The sequence below is a fragment of the Protopterus annectens genome, chromosome 1.part2 (genome assembly GCF_019279795.1).
Source record: "Protopterus annectens isolate FY-2018-M chromosome 1.part2, PAN1.0, whole genome shotgun sequence".
Classification (NCBI taxonomy): Eukaryota; Metazoa; Chordata; order Ceratodontiformes; family Protopteridae; genus Protopterus; species Protopterus annectens.
The window spans coordinates 1240624425-1240643953 of record NC_056727.1 but is presented as its reverse complement, the minus strand read 5'-3'; the positions used below and the strand labels follow the sequence as shown (position 1 = coordinate 1240643953).

Genomic DNA, 19529 nt, shown 5'->3' with positions numbered 1-19529 from the left:
TACCTTTTGCTTACAAAAAGTTATTTTGCTGAGCTGATTTTTTTTTTTTTTTTCAAGTCTGTTTACTATGGAGATCCTTTGGATGTGTAAACTTTGAGGAACCTGAACGTTTTAGAACTAAAATGAACAATGTTCCTCCTATGATTTGAGGTTTTCCTCCAGTAAGTCCCCGTATTGGGTGAACTCTCGGGGAGAAAGATGTGTACTCTTGTATTACAAGAAGTAATGGTTGTGGCGGCACTGTTTGAATATGAGAGTAAAACGTTTGCATGTTCATAGGTGTGTACTAGGCTAATGGCCCTGGAGCCTTTACAATGGCATCGTGCCACCCGACCTTGGTTCCTAGTGCTTCTGTCTAGTAGAGCCACTGGAGTGATCCCCGGGTGAATTTTCTATTTCCTATCCACTCATCAAGATTCCTTTTGAAGAGGGCCAGTGAGGTATTCTGTTTGATATGTATGTGGAGTCCATTCCATAGCATGAACAGTCTCTGGGTTATGAACCTGTCCCCCCAGCATGTTCTGTTGATTGTGGTAATGAGGTAGAAGTCTCTGGAGCGTGTGGTGTGGAGGGATTGGGATTTTCTTCAGAGGTAGTATTTTTAATAGAGCTGGGCCAGAAATGGCTTTGTAAGCTAAGCAGAGATTGCCTCTAAAGTAGGCAATATGAGACCGGGAATAGTTGGAGGTTTTGAGTCTGTCCATATTGGGCAAGTGTTTAAGGCCTAGGATTCTCTTTGTGAGGTACTTCTGTGTCTTCTGCAGTTGTTTCAGGTGTCTAGTGAGGTACATGCCAAATGGGGCGTTGTACTCAATTGGCTTAATGTGGGAAGATTAGAGGGAGACAATGACCTCTTTCTTCCTGGATGCAAAACCCTTAGTAATGAGATGTGCCACGTAGGACTTTCTGACCACAGTGGCAATGTGGTGGTCAAAAGAGAGGTTGCTGTCAACCTCTGTTCCTAGATCTCTTATAACGCCTTTTGTGTTCAGTGGACTACAGTTGATGTGGTAATTCATGTGAACCGAGTTTTTCCTAAAGGGGATGATGACACAGTTTTTGGTATTGAGCTTAAGGCCATGGTTCTGACGGCAGTCAGTTCATGTAAAGCAATAATTTGATCTCTATACAATTTTTACAGAGTTATTTTATTTATTTAACAAAAACATTATTCTGAATTAAACTGAATATTTGAAGCAGCTTACTAGAAAATATGGTAGCTGTATTATTTGTAAGATCGACAAAATGAGAGCTGTAGAGGTGCTGCCATGAAAGGATAGTAGAAAACAATTGTAAAATGATGCCAGGATAGTAAATGCTTTGTATACTCTGGATATAGTAATATGTTCATAGTTTTTAGTGCAATTGTGGGTTACATGGTGGAAAAAAGGGACTAAATCGTTGTGGGAATGGTTAGACTGTTGGTATTTATTAAAAGGACAGCAGTAGGTCACATATTCAGAAAGGGTGGCAAAAAATGTGAACAGGTCACAAATTATGCCACACCTATAGTTCCTAGCATTTTTACCTGAATTTGTTGGGAAAGTGACTGAGGAGAAAGTATACAAAATTGTTATTGTTACATGTTTTTGAGCCATGATTGTATTGCAGTGTTTTCATACTTTGTGACTTGTTTTTCTTTTATGATCCTGAAAAATTAGAGCCTTATAGCACTCACTGTCAGGATAGCTGTATCAGAATAGGTGTGTTGCGTGTTTTTTTTTTTTTTTTTTTTTTTTTTTTTTTTTATGCTGGAAATTTATTTAGTTTATGTAAAACTTGTTTACTGGGAAAGTCTGACTGGGCATGGATCCCATTTTCAACAGAGGTTCGGGGAGAAAAGCTCCACCAATACAGTAAATACAATATACTTGTTAATAAAGTACAGTACAGAATAAAAAAATTACTAAGGTACAGTTTCAAGGCCAAGAAAGGAGCAAAAAGTAAATATACTGCAAGGAGCACAGTGTGTTACAGTAAACAGTACAGTTGAAAGGACATTTTGTTCAGTCATTTGTTTACATTCATCAGTGGTTAGTACAATAAACACACATTGAGTATAGAAAGGAGTTGTTGCAAGCTTTCGTAGAAGTTATGCTATAATCTAATAGAGTGAAGCTACACAGGGTCAAGAGCAATTACATTACCAAAAACTATGTAAATGGGACCGGACGAGTTTTTGAAATTATTTTATTTTCAGTGATCCTAATATCTGTGGGGATAATATTCCATGCTTTTGCAACATAAATGATAAACAAGGAGTCCCCAGAGCTGTTTTTGCCTATGTCAGCCAGTGCTTTATTGGTGGATCTTAATAGGCATTTGTTCCTGCTCTTCAAGTTCTACTTAATATCTACTCTATCGGGATAATATAGAATTTGGTGGGCTGTTGTAAACTGGTTATGTGTGAGCAGGTTGAGTAATTCTAGCCAGGATAGTTGCTTGATTGCTATGCAGTGATGTGTCCTGAAGGGTGAGTCAGTAGCAAACCTAGCTATTTTATTATAGCAGGTGTTTAGTTTAAGTCTGCTTTGTTTAGGTTGATGAGTATGGTGGAGGCATAGTAAAGCTACCTACTATCTACACTCCTCTGTCATTGGTGAGGTACTTTTTGCATCTATATAGGGTTCCCAGTTTTTTATGGACTTTCTTTATTGTCTGTGCAATGTGCATATCGAATTTCACGTTGTGATCTGTGATAACCCATAGAAGTTTGGTGTGTTGGACAGGTGTGATTAAGAGATGTCATTAGCTGAGAATATTGTGAATGGTGGTATGGGGTCTGGGGTAGAATATCATTAGCTGTGTTTTATTGGGGTTTAGTATTAGTTGAGAGCTGGATAACCAGATTTCAACAGCAGTAAAGGACTCTTGTGTCAATTCCTGGAGTTGAGGGAGTGATGGGGCAGAGCAGATTAGAGTGGCGTCATCGGTGTACTGGACTAGGGTGGCATGCCGCGTAGCTTTGTGGCATTGGCGTGGTTTCTTTTATGGTTGGTGAATATGTTGAAAAGAAGTCGTCCAAGATCCTTGGGGGACCCCTAAGGTGACAGGTAGGAGGGGAGAAGAGGAGTTTTGCCATTTTACTGCTTGTTGGCAGTTTTGTTAGATGGTCTTGGATCCACGCTAGTGTGGAGTGACTGAGATTAAGATCGGAGAGAGTAGAAAGGAGTTTGGGATGGGAGACAGTATCAAAGGCCTTGGAAAGCTCAAGGAATACAGTGGATACTAGGTTACCATTGTTTTGATGTTGGTTTAATGTGTTGGTAAAGCTAATAATGGCTGTGGTAGTACTGTGATTGGGGTGGAATCTGTTCTGGGTGTTAGGAGTTTATTAGTGAGGAAGTGCATTATTTGTGAATGTATACATTTTTCAAGGATTTTAGATAAGGGGATAGAATGGCAGTTGGACAGTAATTTATTCCACAGAATTATCTCCTTTGTGGAGTGGTATTATATGCAAAATTTTCCACAGAGAAGGAGCACGTTGCTGTGATGGTTAATGAGCATGGAGACTGGGTAAGAGATGGCTTTGGCTGCGATCTTTAGATATTCTGCAAGTAATTTTTCTGCTGTCAGGGTTGTGGGTTTAAGCCTATTTAGGTATTTATATATTTTGCTAGTTAGGACAGGCCGTACAAAGAAGAGGTTTTGGTCTGCTGGTCCACAGGATAGGTCTGGATATTAAGTGGCAGAACTATATTATTGGTGAGAGCTAGGATGGATGTGGTCTTTACTGGTTGTAGGATTTTATTAATGGCAGCCTTAGAAATTTTGTGGGTTAGTTTTGTGTTTTGGTTTGAATGCCTATATAGTGGTTCCTTTTGCCTGTCCTAATTTTTTTTGTCTTTATTCCTTAGTTCCTGGTATGCCTGTCTATTAGTAATTGATTTGTAGAAGGACATTTAAAGCAGTGTTCTCCCATTTTGATCCGTTTAAATAACTAAAAGCATTGGAAGTTAGTGGCAGGGTGTGAATGGGGAAAGAATTATTTTAGGATAGCTATCACTTTCAGTACATCTTTTAGGACTTTCTAGATGCATTGTAGTTGAATTTTTGCAAGCTGGAGGTTGCTGTGTATTTTTCTTTATAACATCCTAGTGCCTTAGTTTGTTGGCTGGTGCACTGTCTGTGTGTGGAGTGTCTATGCTGCCCATTTTGTCCACATGGGGTTTTGATGGAGACTACTATTTTTTTCACATTTTAAAAATATGGGTTGGTGAGTTAATAGTTGGGCTTTCCTAAGTGTATTTACTCACTCATGACTGTTTATGCCTTGGATGTGCCATGGACTGGAATCCTACCCAGAGAGGACTTCCATAATGCAGCTATTAGTTGTAGGCTGCCAGTCATGGTTCCATCATATTGGATAAAGTTAGTATCAACATAAAAATGTGTAAATGCATTTGTGTACATGGATGAGAGCACAGTAACTTGGCAAATAAAGATAATGTTGAGATCAGCAGTATTTAATTTAGTGAAAAGTATCCAGTGTTTGTACAGGCAACTGAAGGCTGTGTGAATCAAACCCCGCACCACAGGAAGTTGCATGTAACTCATTGGAGAGCAAATTGGCTCAAATAGAATCCAAGAAATTAGGGTGGGTAGCTCTACTTCTTCAAAAGACCTGTTACTAATAGTGTATCCCATGGTTCAGTTCTTGGGCCACTCTTGCTTTGATCCAAGTCACAAACGATGTTCAGTGCCTCACCAAAGTTCAGTCAGATGAAGTGAAATCGAAAATCCAAAAGTCACAAAAGACTGAACACTGCTGGAGTCAAACACCTTCTGTTTATTTAAAACACCAAACACATAAAAGATGAGCTTGGCCTCTGCCCTTCATCAGATAAAGCTTCTCACATAGTCCAAACAATTTAAAATACATGTTAACCAATGAAATTCAGTTAAAAATCAATGAAAAACCCGCCTATTTTTAAGGGCGGGTTTCATGGGAATGACTTCATTGAGCCCAGGACTCCTATGTGCCATAAGTTCAACAATCCATTTTGATTCAGCTAGTTCAGTCAGCTGTTTAATGTCACCCCTCTTTTACTCAATCTCACATTCACTATCACTCTGAATTTAAAACCATGTAAAGGATGGGCTTCCAGGTGTCTAAATAGTGCATTGTGCGTATCCCCATTCCTAATAGAAGAGAGGTGCTGTAGGATCCTGACCTTAAACATACAGTTAGTCTTGCCTACATAAAAACTGGTGCAGGAATGACACTCTGCCAAATAAACCACATTAGTGGTTCTGCAGGTGGCTCTCCCTTTCAGATTGAATGTCCTTCCTGTGACCGGATGTATAAAGACACTACTTTTGTCTATATGGTTGCAGGCTTTGCAGGACCCACAAGGGAAAGTACCCTGTTTGTTTGTGGGTAAACCAGCATTATTGGTCGCTCTGGTATCATTGCACAACAGTTCCTTCAAATTTCTATTCCTTTTATAACTAAAACTAGGTTTATCACCAATGATGTTTTTCAAACTCGTATCACTAGTCAAGATGTTCCAATTCCCTTGAATGAGTTTACATATATCACCAACATTGCTGCCATAAGTCAACATTAGCCTAAAATCTTTATTAACCATTCTTTTGTATCCACCATCTGTGTGGGTCAATGTGTTCCCTAGCCATGGTTTATACCTATCCTTCCTGTGCCTTTTGCTAACATCCACCTTTTATTAACCACCTGTCTATTGTAACCCCTGGTGTAAAAACATTCCTTCAGAGTGTCAACCTCTTGTTCAAACATGTCATCTTCCTTGCTTATTCTGGAAATCCTGGCTACTTGCCCCTGCACTATGTTGGAAAAATGTGTCGTGGATGCATGCTGTCATAGGAAAGCAGAGTGTTTTTCCAACATTCTTTTCTGTATAAACCAGATGAAAAGCCTTCCTGAGTCAAGCATACCCTGACATCCAGAAAATCAACCTGTGTACATGAACTGTGAACAGTAAATTTCAGAAAAGAGGTGGTGGTATGTAGGTATGATACAAAATCCGCTAAGGAACTGTCATTGCCTCTCCAAAGAATAAAAATATCATCTACAAAATGCATATACAGTATGATATAGTCTTTCCACATCAAGTTGTTCAACACCTTGTTTCTTTCCCAATAAGATAGAACAAGGTTTGCATATGTTGGCACAGGGGGTGCCCATGGCTACCCCCTGTGCTTGCCTATACACTTGTTCCAATCCAAAAAAGATATTGTTCTCCAACACCAGACTAAGCAAACCCACTATGGCTTCTATCTTCCGTGTGGTAGCACCCAGTTCAAGCAACAACTCTGAAATGGCATTTATGCCATATCCATTTCCTATAACAGTAAACAAACTCTGTATGTCCATGGTTACCATAAGTAACCTATCATCAAAAGCACCTGTATAAGCCCCTAAAGACTTCAAAAAATGACCTGTGTCTTTTAAAACATTATCCAATTTACTTAAATAGGGTCTCAACTCGCTCTCCAACCAAATGGAGATGTTTTCCGTCACCCACCCCTTCCTGACACTATAGGTCTGAGGGGTGGGTCAGTCTCTGACTTGTGTATTTTTGGAAGAGCTTTAAATACAGGTGTCACTGGTTTATCTATCCATAGAAATTTAAATAGATCTTCACCTATCAGATTACTGTGCAGAAACTGATGTAAACCGTTGTGTACCCTATCTATCACTCCTTTCACACCCAAAGGGTTTATCGGAATATATGTGTTGTCATCCTGTAGTAACTCTCGCAACTTACGGTCATACCAAGGGGTGTCTAGGACTACTACAGCACCCCCCTTGTCCGCCATTCTAATGGTTAGGTCTGCATATGAGCAAACCTTGTTCTATCTTATTGGGAAAGAAACAAGGTGTTGAACAACTTGATGTGGAAAGACTATATCATACTGTATATGCGTTTTGTAGATGATATTTTTATTCTTTGGAGAGGCAATGACAGTTCCTTAGCGGATTTTGTATCATACCTACATACCACCACCTCTTTTCTGAAATTTACTGTTCACAGTTCATGTACACAGGTTGATTTTCTGGATGTCAGGGTATGCTTGACTCGGGAAGGCTTTTCATCTGGTTTATACAGAAAAGAATGTTGGAAAAACACTCTGCTTTCCTATGACAGCATGCATCCACGACACATTTTCCCAACATAGTGCAGGGGCAAGTAGCCAGGATTTCCAGAATAAGCAAGGAAGATGACATGTTTGAACAAGAGGTTGACACTCTGAAGGAATGTTTTTGCACCAGGGGTTACAATAGACAGGTGGTTAATAAAAAGGTGGATGTTAGCAAAAGGCACAGGAAGGATAGGTATAAACCATGGCTAGGGAACACATTGACCCACACAGATGGTGGATACAAAAGAATAGTTAATAAAGATTTTAGGCTAATGTTGACTTATGGCAGCAATGTTGGTGATATATGTAAACTCATTCAAGGGAATTGGAACATCTTGACTAGTGATACGAGTTTGAAAAACATCATTGGTGATAAACCTAGTTTTAGTTATAAAAGGAATAGAAATTTGAAGGAACTGTTGTGCAATGATACCAGATCGACCAATAATGCTGGTTTACCCACAAACAAACAGGGTACTTTCCTTGTGGGTCCTGCAAAGCCTGCAACCATATAGACAAAAGTAGTGTCTTTATACATCCGTCACAGGAAGGACATTCAATCTGAAAGGGAGAGCCACCTGCAGAACCACTAATGTGGTTTATTTGGCAGAGTGTCATTCCTGCACCAGTTTTTATGTAGGCAAGACTAACTGTATGTTTAAGGTCAGGATCCTACAGCACCTCTCTTCTATTAGGAATGGGGATACGCACAATGCACTATTTAGACACCTGGAAGCCCATCCTTTACATGGTTTTAAATTCAGAGTGATAGTGAATGTGAGATTGAGTAAAAGAGGGTGACATTAAACAGCTGACTGAACTAGCTGAATCAAAATGGATTGTTGAACTTATGGCACATAGGAGTCCTGGGCTCAATGAAGTCATTCCCATGAAACCCGCCCTTAAAAATAGGCGGGTTTTTCATTGATTTTTAACTGAATTTCATTGGTTAACATGTATTTTAAATTGTTTGGACTATGTGAGAAGCTTTATCTGATGAAGGGCAGAGGCCCGAAAGCGCTCATCTTTTATGTGTTTGGTGTTTTAAATAAACAGAAGGTGTTTGTATTGTATCATACCTACATACACAGTAGTGTTCAGTCTTTTGTGACTTTTGGATTTTGCTTTGATCTAAGCAAGTATTAAGGGTTTATAGCTGACCAAGTTTGCAGAGGACTATAAATTTGGTGCCATCATAAACTTCCCAGTGAATTCCAGTGTACTCCAAGAAGGCCTTTTCTAAACAAATAGTTGGTGTCAGAACCATGGACTAAAACTAAATTTCAGGAAATGTATAATCAGATCCTTCAAGTGTGATTTCCCTTGCTGTCACCTTGACAACAACACTGAAAGTTGATCCTGTAGTTGGTGATCTGGGAGGGTATATAAACAGCAATTTTGATCACCACGTATCCATGATTGTTAAAATGTCCTTTTTTCCTTTGCACAGCTTGTATCGTACAGGTGTGGCATCATGCTACTGTACTTGGCTTGTGTCCGGCTGAATATTTGTCACAGCTGGAGTGACTGCACTACTTTAGGCCCTTGATTTTTAGTAGTGATAAATCACAAAAACTATGCAAACAGGAAACCTTTCCTCTCTTCTGTATCATACTGGTTATTAAGATGTGACCTCTGCCTCGCATATAGTGTCTTCAGTAGAACTTAAATCTTGTCAAAGGATCTCTTTGCCTGTTTTGCAAATAGAACATGTTGGAGGATAGTATGCATCTTCTCAGATGGAACAGTCTTCTTTTCCACATAAAAGCAAATTACTTTACTCTAGCTAAATGTAATTTGGATGAATGGATGTGAAACAGCAAATTCAATCCCCTCAGTTTATCACCCATGTCCATTGTCCTGCCTACCTCTGGATTATTCATACTCAAAAATATACGGGCTGAAAACAACCTTACATTCCCATTGTACAGCTTCTAAAGATCTTCACACTTCAGTGGACCTAGTAAGTACCTGTAATAGTAATGCCTGTTTTCTCAATGCAAATAAGTATACATAAGGGACTCTGCAGAGAATGCTGTCACAGTGATGAGTGCAGGTAGGTGTGTCAGCTCTAAAGAAGCAGCAGATGAATTCTGTGTTTACTACTGACAGTGTAACTTTACTTACATCCAGACAACATGTATTCTAACTAAAAATAAATAGTGTCTATGTAGTTTTATAGTGTACATTGAATGCTGAGCTTTTGTATTTAAAGCATTAGAGATGCATGGGTAGTAAACCTGATGTTTTACTTGGTAAATCTGGTGTTCTGCTCAGGAAGCAGAATGCCAAATCTGCAGTGTCTCATCTTAACGCAGAATGCAAGGTTTGCTTAGTGACGTGGAAGTACAGCTGTAGGATTACACATTAGATTGACCTCCATCATTTATATGGAGAATAGATGTACCAAAAGCACGACAAAAGAAAAGACAGAGATTGAAATGCAAGAGTATCCGGTACACAGTATGGCAGAAAATTAAGATGGCTGAACAATATGACCAGAACAAAGTCCATGTTTTGAGATGGCTGCAATAAGTTTGGTGTCCAGCAGAAAGTACAAAGGGGCAACATGCCAGTAGTTTCATTTATAGGCTTGCCCTTTATGGGTTATTATGGACTTAAAATTTGGCAACTTTTTTCCCATCAGAATATGGACTGCTAAGAAGAAGGTTGGATAAACTATTTAGAAAAATGGGATGGTAGGAAGTGTGGGCAGTGAGTTTGGCTTAAGCTTTGGCAAATATTTTTTGACTGAGTAAAACTTGGATACTGAGTATGAGTTGAGGTTGGTTAAAGTGGTAATGTGGGAATTAAAGCCTATGGTTGAACGTTTGAGTGTTTCCTTAAGTATTTACTGTCAAAGTAGCACTAAATTGTTTATTTGTGCATAATTAAAAATAGAAAATGATCTGGATGTAAAGATTCTGTTCTTCTGGCCAGAATTATTGTTGTGGAGGGATATAAACTGCCCTTGCCATATATTAGGCTTTGGGTGTGTAAGCTAGACTTTCAAATAGGTAGTTGAAATGGGTCATTTTACAGAACTTACAGCAGTGCAAAGGTTGGCAGCAGCTCTCTGCTGTCTAGTTTGGTTCCCAAGTAGAATATTTTCTGTGCAGAGTTTGCCTGTCTTCTTGTGTGTGTGCGCGCGTGTGTGCATGTCAGGATTTTTATCAGAGTATTGTTTCCTCCCATGTCCCTAAAACATGCAGTTGGCTGTAGTGGAAGTCCTGTACATTGCCTGTGCATGTCCATCCTGCTCCACTGTGTTGGTGCAGTGTGCCATCCTTGGTGGAATGGGTTATGGCTTCCTCACCATCTTAAGTAAGGTGAAGCACATACAGAAGAATGGGTCGATGCAGAATCAAGAGGAAGGAAGGGAGGACAGGAGTGCATACTGGGGAAAGAAGAAGTTTTTGGAGACTTCCGGAGAAGTACTAGTGATGTGCTTTTAGCAAGGGAATGATGATTTGTGAATGTAGATGTGAGAACAATTTCCAATCATTCTTTCTTATGTGATTACAAGTTTGTTTTTAATCTTGAATGCAAGTTACTGTACAGAGTCACTGCCTCATTAGAGGAGGCTGGTCAAAAATAAAGCCATCCAAGGTTAAATGTATTTAATCCACTAAAATACTGAGAGGACAAACTTTGTAAATGATGAACTGCCTTTGTAGGAGTTCATACTTTTTAATATTGATGTGAATGATGGCTGTACCACCTAGAATGTCTGTCTTGTTTTTCTAAATTAGTTTGAAATATTGAGGTAGGTAGTATCTCATTGTCAAGGAGGTCAGAGCTTAACAGTGTGTCTGTGATAGCCAGGATATTAAGGTTGTAATGAATGCCTTAACTGCAGGCATTGATGTATGTATATTTTGCTTTTTAACCAGGGATTGGTTATACAGTCGCTGAGTGGCTCTAAGATTGTGAATTTATGTGGTGGTTACTTATGGTTGTGTGTGTATGCGTTATCTTAGAATAAGGAGGGTATTTAAGTAATATTAAATATATTTTTGAGGAGGTTGTAACAAGAGAATGCAGATGTAGATTTACTTTTCATGTTTGTGTTTTTTTTATTGCATTAGGGTGCAGCATGCAGGGTATGGAGATTACGAGACTTGTTTCATTGAAATATGACAATTTTAATTATCTGAGGCAATCACTTTCAATGCTATATGCTTTCTGCATTCACTGATAGCACCGATCTTGAGGTGAGGTCCCTGATCAGTGACCTCCCTTGACTCAAAGTACATCCTACAGTAGAAAGTACAGTTGTGTAAATGGTAGATGTCCTTGCCTTCACTGCTGCAGTATTTGTAACATTCGAGATTCTCTGCCGTGGAAGCCCATTGTCTGGCCAATATGCTAAAGACTTTTTGATGCATTTAAAGGTACACCTGCATGTCACTCAAGATGCTCCTTGTGTATCATAGGGCATAAAGGTGACGTTCAGGCTTCAACTGAAAAAAAATCTGTTTGGGGGGGGGTATAAAAAAAAAAACTACAGTAAGCTGGTTGCATAAGTGTGCGCACCCTTAAACTAATACTTTGTTGAAGCACCTTTTGCTTTAGTTACAGCATTCGGTCTTCTTGGGTACATACCTGCTATCAATTAGAGAGACCCCAAATAAAGTTCAGCTGTCCTAGTAGGATTTTCCTGACACATACTCAGTTGCCTGCTACAGCAAAAGCCATGGTTTGCAGAGAGCTTACAAAGCATCAAAGGGATCTCATTGTTGAAAGGTATCAGTCAGGAGAAGGGTACAAAAAAATGTCCACAGCATTGGATATACCGTGGAACACAGTGAAGACAGTCATCAAAAAGTGGAGAAAATATGGGACAGCAGTGACATTGCAAAGAACTGGACATCCCTCCAAAATTTATGAAAAGACGAGATGAAAACTTGTCAGGGAGGCTGCCAAGAGACCTACAGCAACACTGAATGCAGGAAATTCTGGCAAGTACTGGTTGTGTACTACATGTAACAATCTCACGTATTCTGCACATGTCTGGTCTATGGGGTAGGGTTGCAAGACGGGAGCCTTTTCTTACACACACAAACGTCCAGGCCTGCTAAAATTTGCAAAACAATACATCAAGTCTCCCAAAAGCATGTGGGAAAATGTCTATGAACCTATGTTACGGTCTTGAGACAAAGGCTGAACTTTTTGGCCACAATTCCAAAAGGTACGTTTGATGCAAAAACAGCTGTTCGCATTATCAAAAGAACTGCATCCCCACTGTGAAGCATGGTGGTGGCAGTATCGTGCTTTGGGCTTGCTTTTCTTCAGCTGGAACTGGGGCTTTAGTCAAGGTGGAGGGAATTATGAACATTTCCAGATACCAGTCACTTTTTTGGCCCACAACCTTCAGGTGTCTGCTAGAAAGCCGAAGATAGAGGAATTTCATCTTAAAACATGACAATGACCCCAAACATACAACCAAATCAACAAAATAATGGCTTCACCACAAGAAAATGAAAGTTTTGGAATGGCCCAGCCAGAGCCCAGACCGAAATCCAATAGAAAATCTGTGGGGTGACCTGAAGAGGGGTGTGCACCAGAGATTCTCTCACAATCTGACAGGACTCCTACCGAAGAAGACTGAATGTTGTAATTGAATCAAAAGGTGCTAAGGTGCTTCAACAAAGTATTAGTTTAAGGGTGTGCACACTTATGTAACCAGCTTATTGTACATTGTTTATTTTTTCCCCTGACAGATTTGTTTTTCAATTGAATTGTACAGGTTATAGGTCACATTAAAGGTGGGAAAAGTTTTGAAATGGTTTATTGTGGTCTTATTTTTTATATCACACAAACTTGACATTTTAACAGGGGTGTGTACACATAGTGTGCGTGTGACATTAATATATACGTATGTGTGTGTATATATTTGTGTGTTTATATGTGTGTTTGTGTGTGTGTGTGTGTGTGTGTATGTATGTGTATGTATATATATATATATATATATATATATATATATATATATACACACACACTATATATATATATATATATATATATATATATATATATATATATATATATATACACACACACACTATATATATATATATATATATATATATATATATATATATATATATATATAAATGTGTGTCACATACATATATATATTGTGTGTGTGTATATGTATGTGTATGTATGTATGTATGTATATGTGTATATATATATATATATATATATATATATATATATATATATATATATATATATATACACACATACAATGTGTATGGCTTTCGCTGCTCCATTGATTAACTGATCCTCTGTCAAGCAGAGCCAATGAAGTGATCCCAGCGGTGTATTTTCTGTTACCCATCCACTCGTCAAGGTTTCTCTTGAAGAGTGTTAATGAGGGGCTGTACCTAATGTAGTTTAATCTATCCCTCTAGCATGTTCTATTTATTGTTGTGGCAAGGTTTAGCTCACTAGAGCGTGTGGCTCTCAGTGACTTGGATTTCTTTAGGTGGAGCATGTCCATCAATTCTGAGTTGGACATGGCTTTGTAAGTCAGGCAGAGATCACCTCTGAGTAAGTGGTATGCCACTGAGTACAGCCAGAGTTTTTCAGTTGGGCTGCGTAGGACATGTGTTTGAGGCCATTAATCCTCTTGGTGAGGTACTTTTGTGGTCTCTCCAGCTGTTGGAAGTGTCTTGTGAGGTACATCCCAAATGGGACATTGTACTCTATGATGGGTCTGATGAGTGACCTATTAGAAGGGCACTGTAACCTCTTTATTTCTAGATGCGAACCCTTTAGTAACTACTTTGGCAATATGATTGTCAAAGGAGAGATTACTATCTACCTGGGTCCCCAGACCCCAGATCTCTTATTACCCCTTCTGTATTAAGGGGGCTGCCACCTATGTGATAATTCGTGGGTGTTTTGTTTTTTCCCCAAATGGGATGACTATGCATTTTTTTTGGCATTTAGCTTGAGGCCATGACTTTGACACCAGGTGTCTGTCTCAGTAAGGCCCTTTTGGAGGATGTCAGTGTCAGCCTGAGAGTCTTTTATGGCTCCCAGTTTGCAGTCATCGGCGAACTTGGTTAGCCATAGTCCTCCTGTGTTTGCTTGTACTTCTGAGAGGTATATGCCAACAGTAGGGTTCCCAAGGCCGAGCCTTGCAGGACACCACTTGTGACTGGTTTAGAGTCAGACCTGGAGCCCGCTATTCTTACCGTGCGAGTTCTGTCTGTAAGCCAGTTGGCAACCCATCTCGTGACGTCGGGGTTTATGTTCAGGTTGGTGAGTTTTTCTGTAATACCCAAGTGGGGAATGTTGTCGAAAGCCTTGGTGAGGTCAAGGTAGGCTGTGTGAACACCCTTTCCCTCATCTATGGCCTTGGTGACTGTTTCGAAGTCCGCCAGGTTTAGTAGGCATGATCTGCCCTTAAAGCCGAACTGGGTCGAGTCAAGTGTTTGGAGGTTCCCAATGTCTTTGTTAATGAGTTCCATGATGATGCGCTCCATAGCCTTGTAGACCAGGCTAGTCAGGAACCTACCGCCTCTGTCTTAAGTAAGGTGAAGTTTGCTTTAGAAATTTTTTTTACTGTGGTTTCCTTAGTTGGTTGTGGTGGGGTGTGGACATCCAGAGTGATGTTTATGGTCTGATCTGATCTTGCCAGTGACTGGTTGACCTCCGGTGTGGAAAACCTGTCGCCCATGTTTCTGATGACCAGGTCCAATATATTTTCACCTGTGGTAGGGGAGTTTACCGGCTGGTCCAGGGGATTTGAGTTGATGAATTCCAGGAAGCGCTGGGCCTGGGAGTTTGTACTCTAGTAGTTTTCCTAGTTAATGGTAGGGTAATTGAAATTGCCCAATATGCGGGTGTTTGGTAGGACCTTCATGTTTTCCAGTGTCTCCAGAAAGGTGGAGTGGTGGTACGGGGTCATGGAGGGTGATCTGTAGCAGGCCACAATTTGCATTTCAGATTTGCCCAATGTTAGTTGCACATGGTTGATCTCGGAGGTATCATGCTGCGCCACTAACTTGGAGGTGTAGGTATCCTTGATGAATATGGATACACCCCCTCCTTTTGTGTTTCGGTCTGTGTTCTGTGGCCGAAACATATGGTACGAGTTGCACCCTGGTAGTGCTGGTGTGCTGTCTGGAGCCTTGAACCAGGTTTCAGTTACTGCACAGATGTCTACGTTCTCCATACTGAGGAGTGCTTCGAGCGCGTGCATTTTGAGATTTAAACTCCTGGTGTTGAGTAGCATAACCCTCAGTTTTTTGTTAATTGTGCTGTTTGCGGAGGTGGGTTTGACTTGAGCCTTGCCTAAAAAAAGGCACTACGGAGGCAGCAAGAGCCTTGGCCAGTGTTCGAAAGCCTAGGGGTAACAGGTACAAGCAGTCTCTTGTGAAGCAACGCAGCTTGTTGAGCATGTCGTCCCATGCTGACAGGCACTGGATTCCCTTTGAATGACATGAGAAGCTTAGCCAGTTGTTGAAATTGATCATTTTTTTTTTTTTTCTTTATACTGAGGTATCATTCTTGGTGAGGGCAGGATGCTACTCTGGGTCTTGTATTTCATTATGTGTGTGTTTTATTTTTATTTGTGTGTGTGTGTGTGTGTGTGTGTGTGTGTGTGTGTGTGTGTGTGTGTGTGTGTGTGTGTGTGTGTGTGTATGTGTATATATATATATATATATATATATATATATATATATATATATATATATATATATATATATATATATATATACATATACATACACACACACAAAATGGTAAGACCTTGTTCAGTGTGGCAGTGAGCTGTTTGGTAGCTGGAATGTATGCTGAGCAGATGGAGCATGAAAGTGTAAGGTTGAGTGTAGCGAGAGTTCTTTATTATTCACAACTGCATCTTTCTGAAGATGGTTAGATTAGTAAGTGTTTGCTTGTATTTGGAGCTAAAACAAAATTGAATAAGGGCTTGTCCTGCAACTGTAGCATAGTAGAGAAGTCTCTGCTGTCACTTTAGCACCTTGGTCATAAAATGCCCATTTACTGGATTGGGAGGGACCTTTGACTAAGTGCTATCCAAAAATGTAAGGAGACATGTGAGCCCTTGGTATTTACCAGCACCAATTACAAATGGAGGTATGCTTTGGGGTTCATTACACTAACTAGGACTATGGAATTATAGGTTAGTACAAGTCTGTGCTATTAGTTTGAGTTGTCCTTCAGCTTTAGGCTTTCATTTAGGAGCAGGGCAGTGCTAGTTCAGAAAGGAGTTCTTTAGGGTAATGTTAACTTAGATCGCACTCATTATAACCTGACCCAGTAACTTGATAATACTAGAGCTTGGTACTGTAGTAACTTGATTAAACTCATCAGATGATACTAGAGCTTGGTACTGTAAGATTGACAAATGTTTAAGCTGTACTATAGTCAGAGTAGTAATTGTGCAGATGATTTATTGAAGTTTGCCACCTGACTGGCACTAGTGCCTTCAGAATTTTCCAGCAGTTAAAAAAGGGTTGTAGCAAGTAGCTAGAAGGACATAATGCAGTGATGGTGAAACTTTTGGGCTCGGTGAGCATAATGCAGTAATGGCGAACCTTTTGGGCTTCGTGTGTCAAAAACATGGAAAATGCCTAACTTTGCCCCCCCCCCCTGCCCAGAACAAAACTATGTAACAAAAATAAATACATCATGGACAACAGAATCGGGGATAAATCTAGAAATGAGAGACTTGAACAGTTTTAAACTACTAGTACTATTAATTTGAGATGCTGACAAAAAACCTACGTTATTTTACTTAAAATGTGTAAAAAGTTGCCAGTTTTGGGAAGGATTGAGGGACAGTTAAGAGAAATGTAAAACGGCACACGCTTAGAAATGCAGACTACTTGCCCTTTGCATAAGTGAAAGAAAACAATGTCATCACTGCCCTTTGCAGACTCTGTCGAGACAGTGTACAGAAATGGTCTTTGACGTTAACTTCCTTACCTCTGCAGCAGTGTTGTTGAACTGGCTCCTTGCACAAAATAATTCAATGCACTTCACATGAGCAGAAATGCAAAAGCAGTTTCTTTGGTAACTCTGACATTGGTGAATGTTGGCGTGTCTCTCAATGTTGTGGTGTGTCACCTTTGACACGTATGCCATCAATGACATAATGAGTTGGCATGTGCTTGTGGGCTGCGTGTGTGAGAGAGGTTTATGGCAGCATTTGAAATGGACTTGAGGGCCTGACTGGAGTGAGTCCTGCTATACTGAACATTGACATGCTGCAGCTAGGAAGCTTTTTTCTTTTGCTGTTTAAGGAGACTGTTCAGTATGGTGTTTGAAGTCTGGGTTGTTTGAAATGCCAGCTGGTATTCTGTATGAAATCTGATGTAGTGTTTTGCATACATTTCTAAAGCGCAATCACAAAGCTGAGCATTTGAACAGTTTGGGAAAGTGCAGTACATGTAGTATCCCACAAGGCTGTATCTTGAAACCTGTCTGGTCTCAGTAACTGAATGCACCGTTTCCTCGGATATGACCGTGTAAAGTTTGTCTGTTGATTTTTGCCTGTTCTTCACAACAAGGTGCCATTTGGATTGAGGGAGATGTGTTTCACTGTCCACACCCAAAGTTTGCATGCCCTTAAAACACAAGTAAACTAAATAGTGCTTTGAACATTTTTTTTTTTTTGCAGAGGACAAGCTTTCTAGCAGCATCTGTGTTTCCTATGCAGGTATCCTGAGATTCCCTCAACTGTAGGAAAGAGGAAATGTATAGTTTTGACAAAGCATTTTCTCCTTTGACTTAGTGACACCTCTGAGTAGGAATATTTATAGAGGAGAGGCACAGACTCCACGTGATGCTTAGTTGCCCCCCCCTGCAGAAATTGCTGTATATGCCTGTGATTTTTTATGATTTGATGTTGTGTACCAGTTAACTAACTGGTTCTCAAAAAGGTGGCAAGCAGTAGATATTGATCTGTAAAAGCTTGGGATTCATTTGCTGATGTCTGCTTCCAGCTGAATGTAGAACCAGAAGTAAAGAATGTTGCTCCACCTAGTCTAACAGAAGTGCTTTGTGCAAAATCAGTAATTCGGAATGACATTCTTGACGTGTTTGTGTTGGGTAACATCACGTTCATTCCAAGTATCTCTGTTTATGGAGGTGCATATTTTTAGCTTCTTTATCTTTTAGTGTACAGAATTTTAAGTCTTGTGGAATTTGTATATACAAACTTTAGGGCTAGACACAATGTGAAAAATGTTGGGCCAAATTTTTGGAATGATATGTGATCATTATTAGCATTAATGCTAGGGATGGCATTTAGTTTTGAAATGCATGTATTTCAAGAAGTGTCTGCGTTTGTTTGAATGGTATTGACATGTTTTGGGTTTTGGTATAAAATTTTTTTAACCATGAAAATGGGGTATTGGGGCTGTATAGATAGCAGAAGTACGTAGCTGAAGCAAGCGTCTTTTTCTGGCAGTTAGTGATAGAATGCCTAGTTATACAAAACAGACTTGGATAGTTGGATATGAATGTTGAAACTGCCATCAGTTGGGATGCCTAGTAGTTTGTGTTTTGTAGACTCTGATTTCTGTATTTGTATTTAGAGATGTTTTGTGAGGTGATTTCTTTAGGATTTAGAATTAACTTTCTTTAGTGAGTACTGTGACAGAGGTTTCTCCCAACCTATTGAGCAAGTAGAGTACATTGTACAGCACTATGCATGTTAAAGTATGTGTTGGGTTTTTGTTGTAGAAAAGTGGGCCACTGTGCAGAATGCCTTTCACAGTTGTGCTACAACAGTCTGATTTTATTGTCCTGCTTTTTGCCTCATTTGTACTCATTCATTTTTTCTTTGTTTTACTTTGGTATAGTTTATCCCTAATGCTCCCTGCCATTTGTCTTGCATCATTTCTCAAAGAAGGCTGTTAATCGCTGTGCATTTCTTTTAAGAAAATCTGCTGCATATTTTCAGCTACTTGGTATTCTACCACTGTGTTCTTGTTTTTAAAGCTAGGTAGTGTGTTACTTCAGAGTTCAGGTATGTTGCTTTTGATTAAGCAGCTAGATATTCGTCATTGATCACTGCTGCAGTACCCTTGGCTGTAAGGGTTATATCCTGCCAAGGATGTCAGACAGCTCAAGTTGAATTGACTAAAAGATGGCCTTGGGCACAAGCTCTTCAGAGCTTTATTGCCAGTGAAGAGTGTGCTCTTTTTTTTGAGGCTTTTGAGCATTGATGGCTGGCTTGTTGTGTTTCTTTGCTGAGTTAGATAAGTTCTCCTTGGTGGAAAAACCTTCTATTTAATGATTTTGTTTACTGTAGATTACTTCTCTGATTTTGGAAGTGCTCTTTACATCCTGTCAGTTTAAAAGTTATTTAAAGTAACTAAAGTTTATATTACTTTGTGGGGCTGGCAAAGTCTTTT

General features: G+C 39.6%; 1 protein-coding gene across 1 annotated transcript in view; it reads left to right on the top strand.

Annotated features, from left to right (window-relative positions):
• Positions 1-19529, top strand: part of MTFR1L (mitochondrial fission regulator 1 like) — a 462922-nt gene that overhangs the window by 810 nt on the left and 442583 nt on the right. The gene's annotated exons all lie outside the window — the stretch shown is intronic.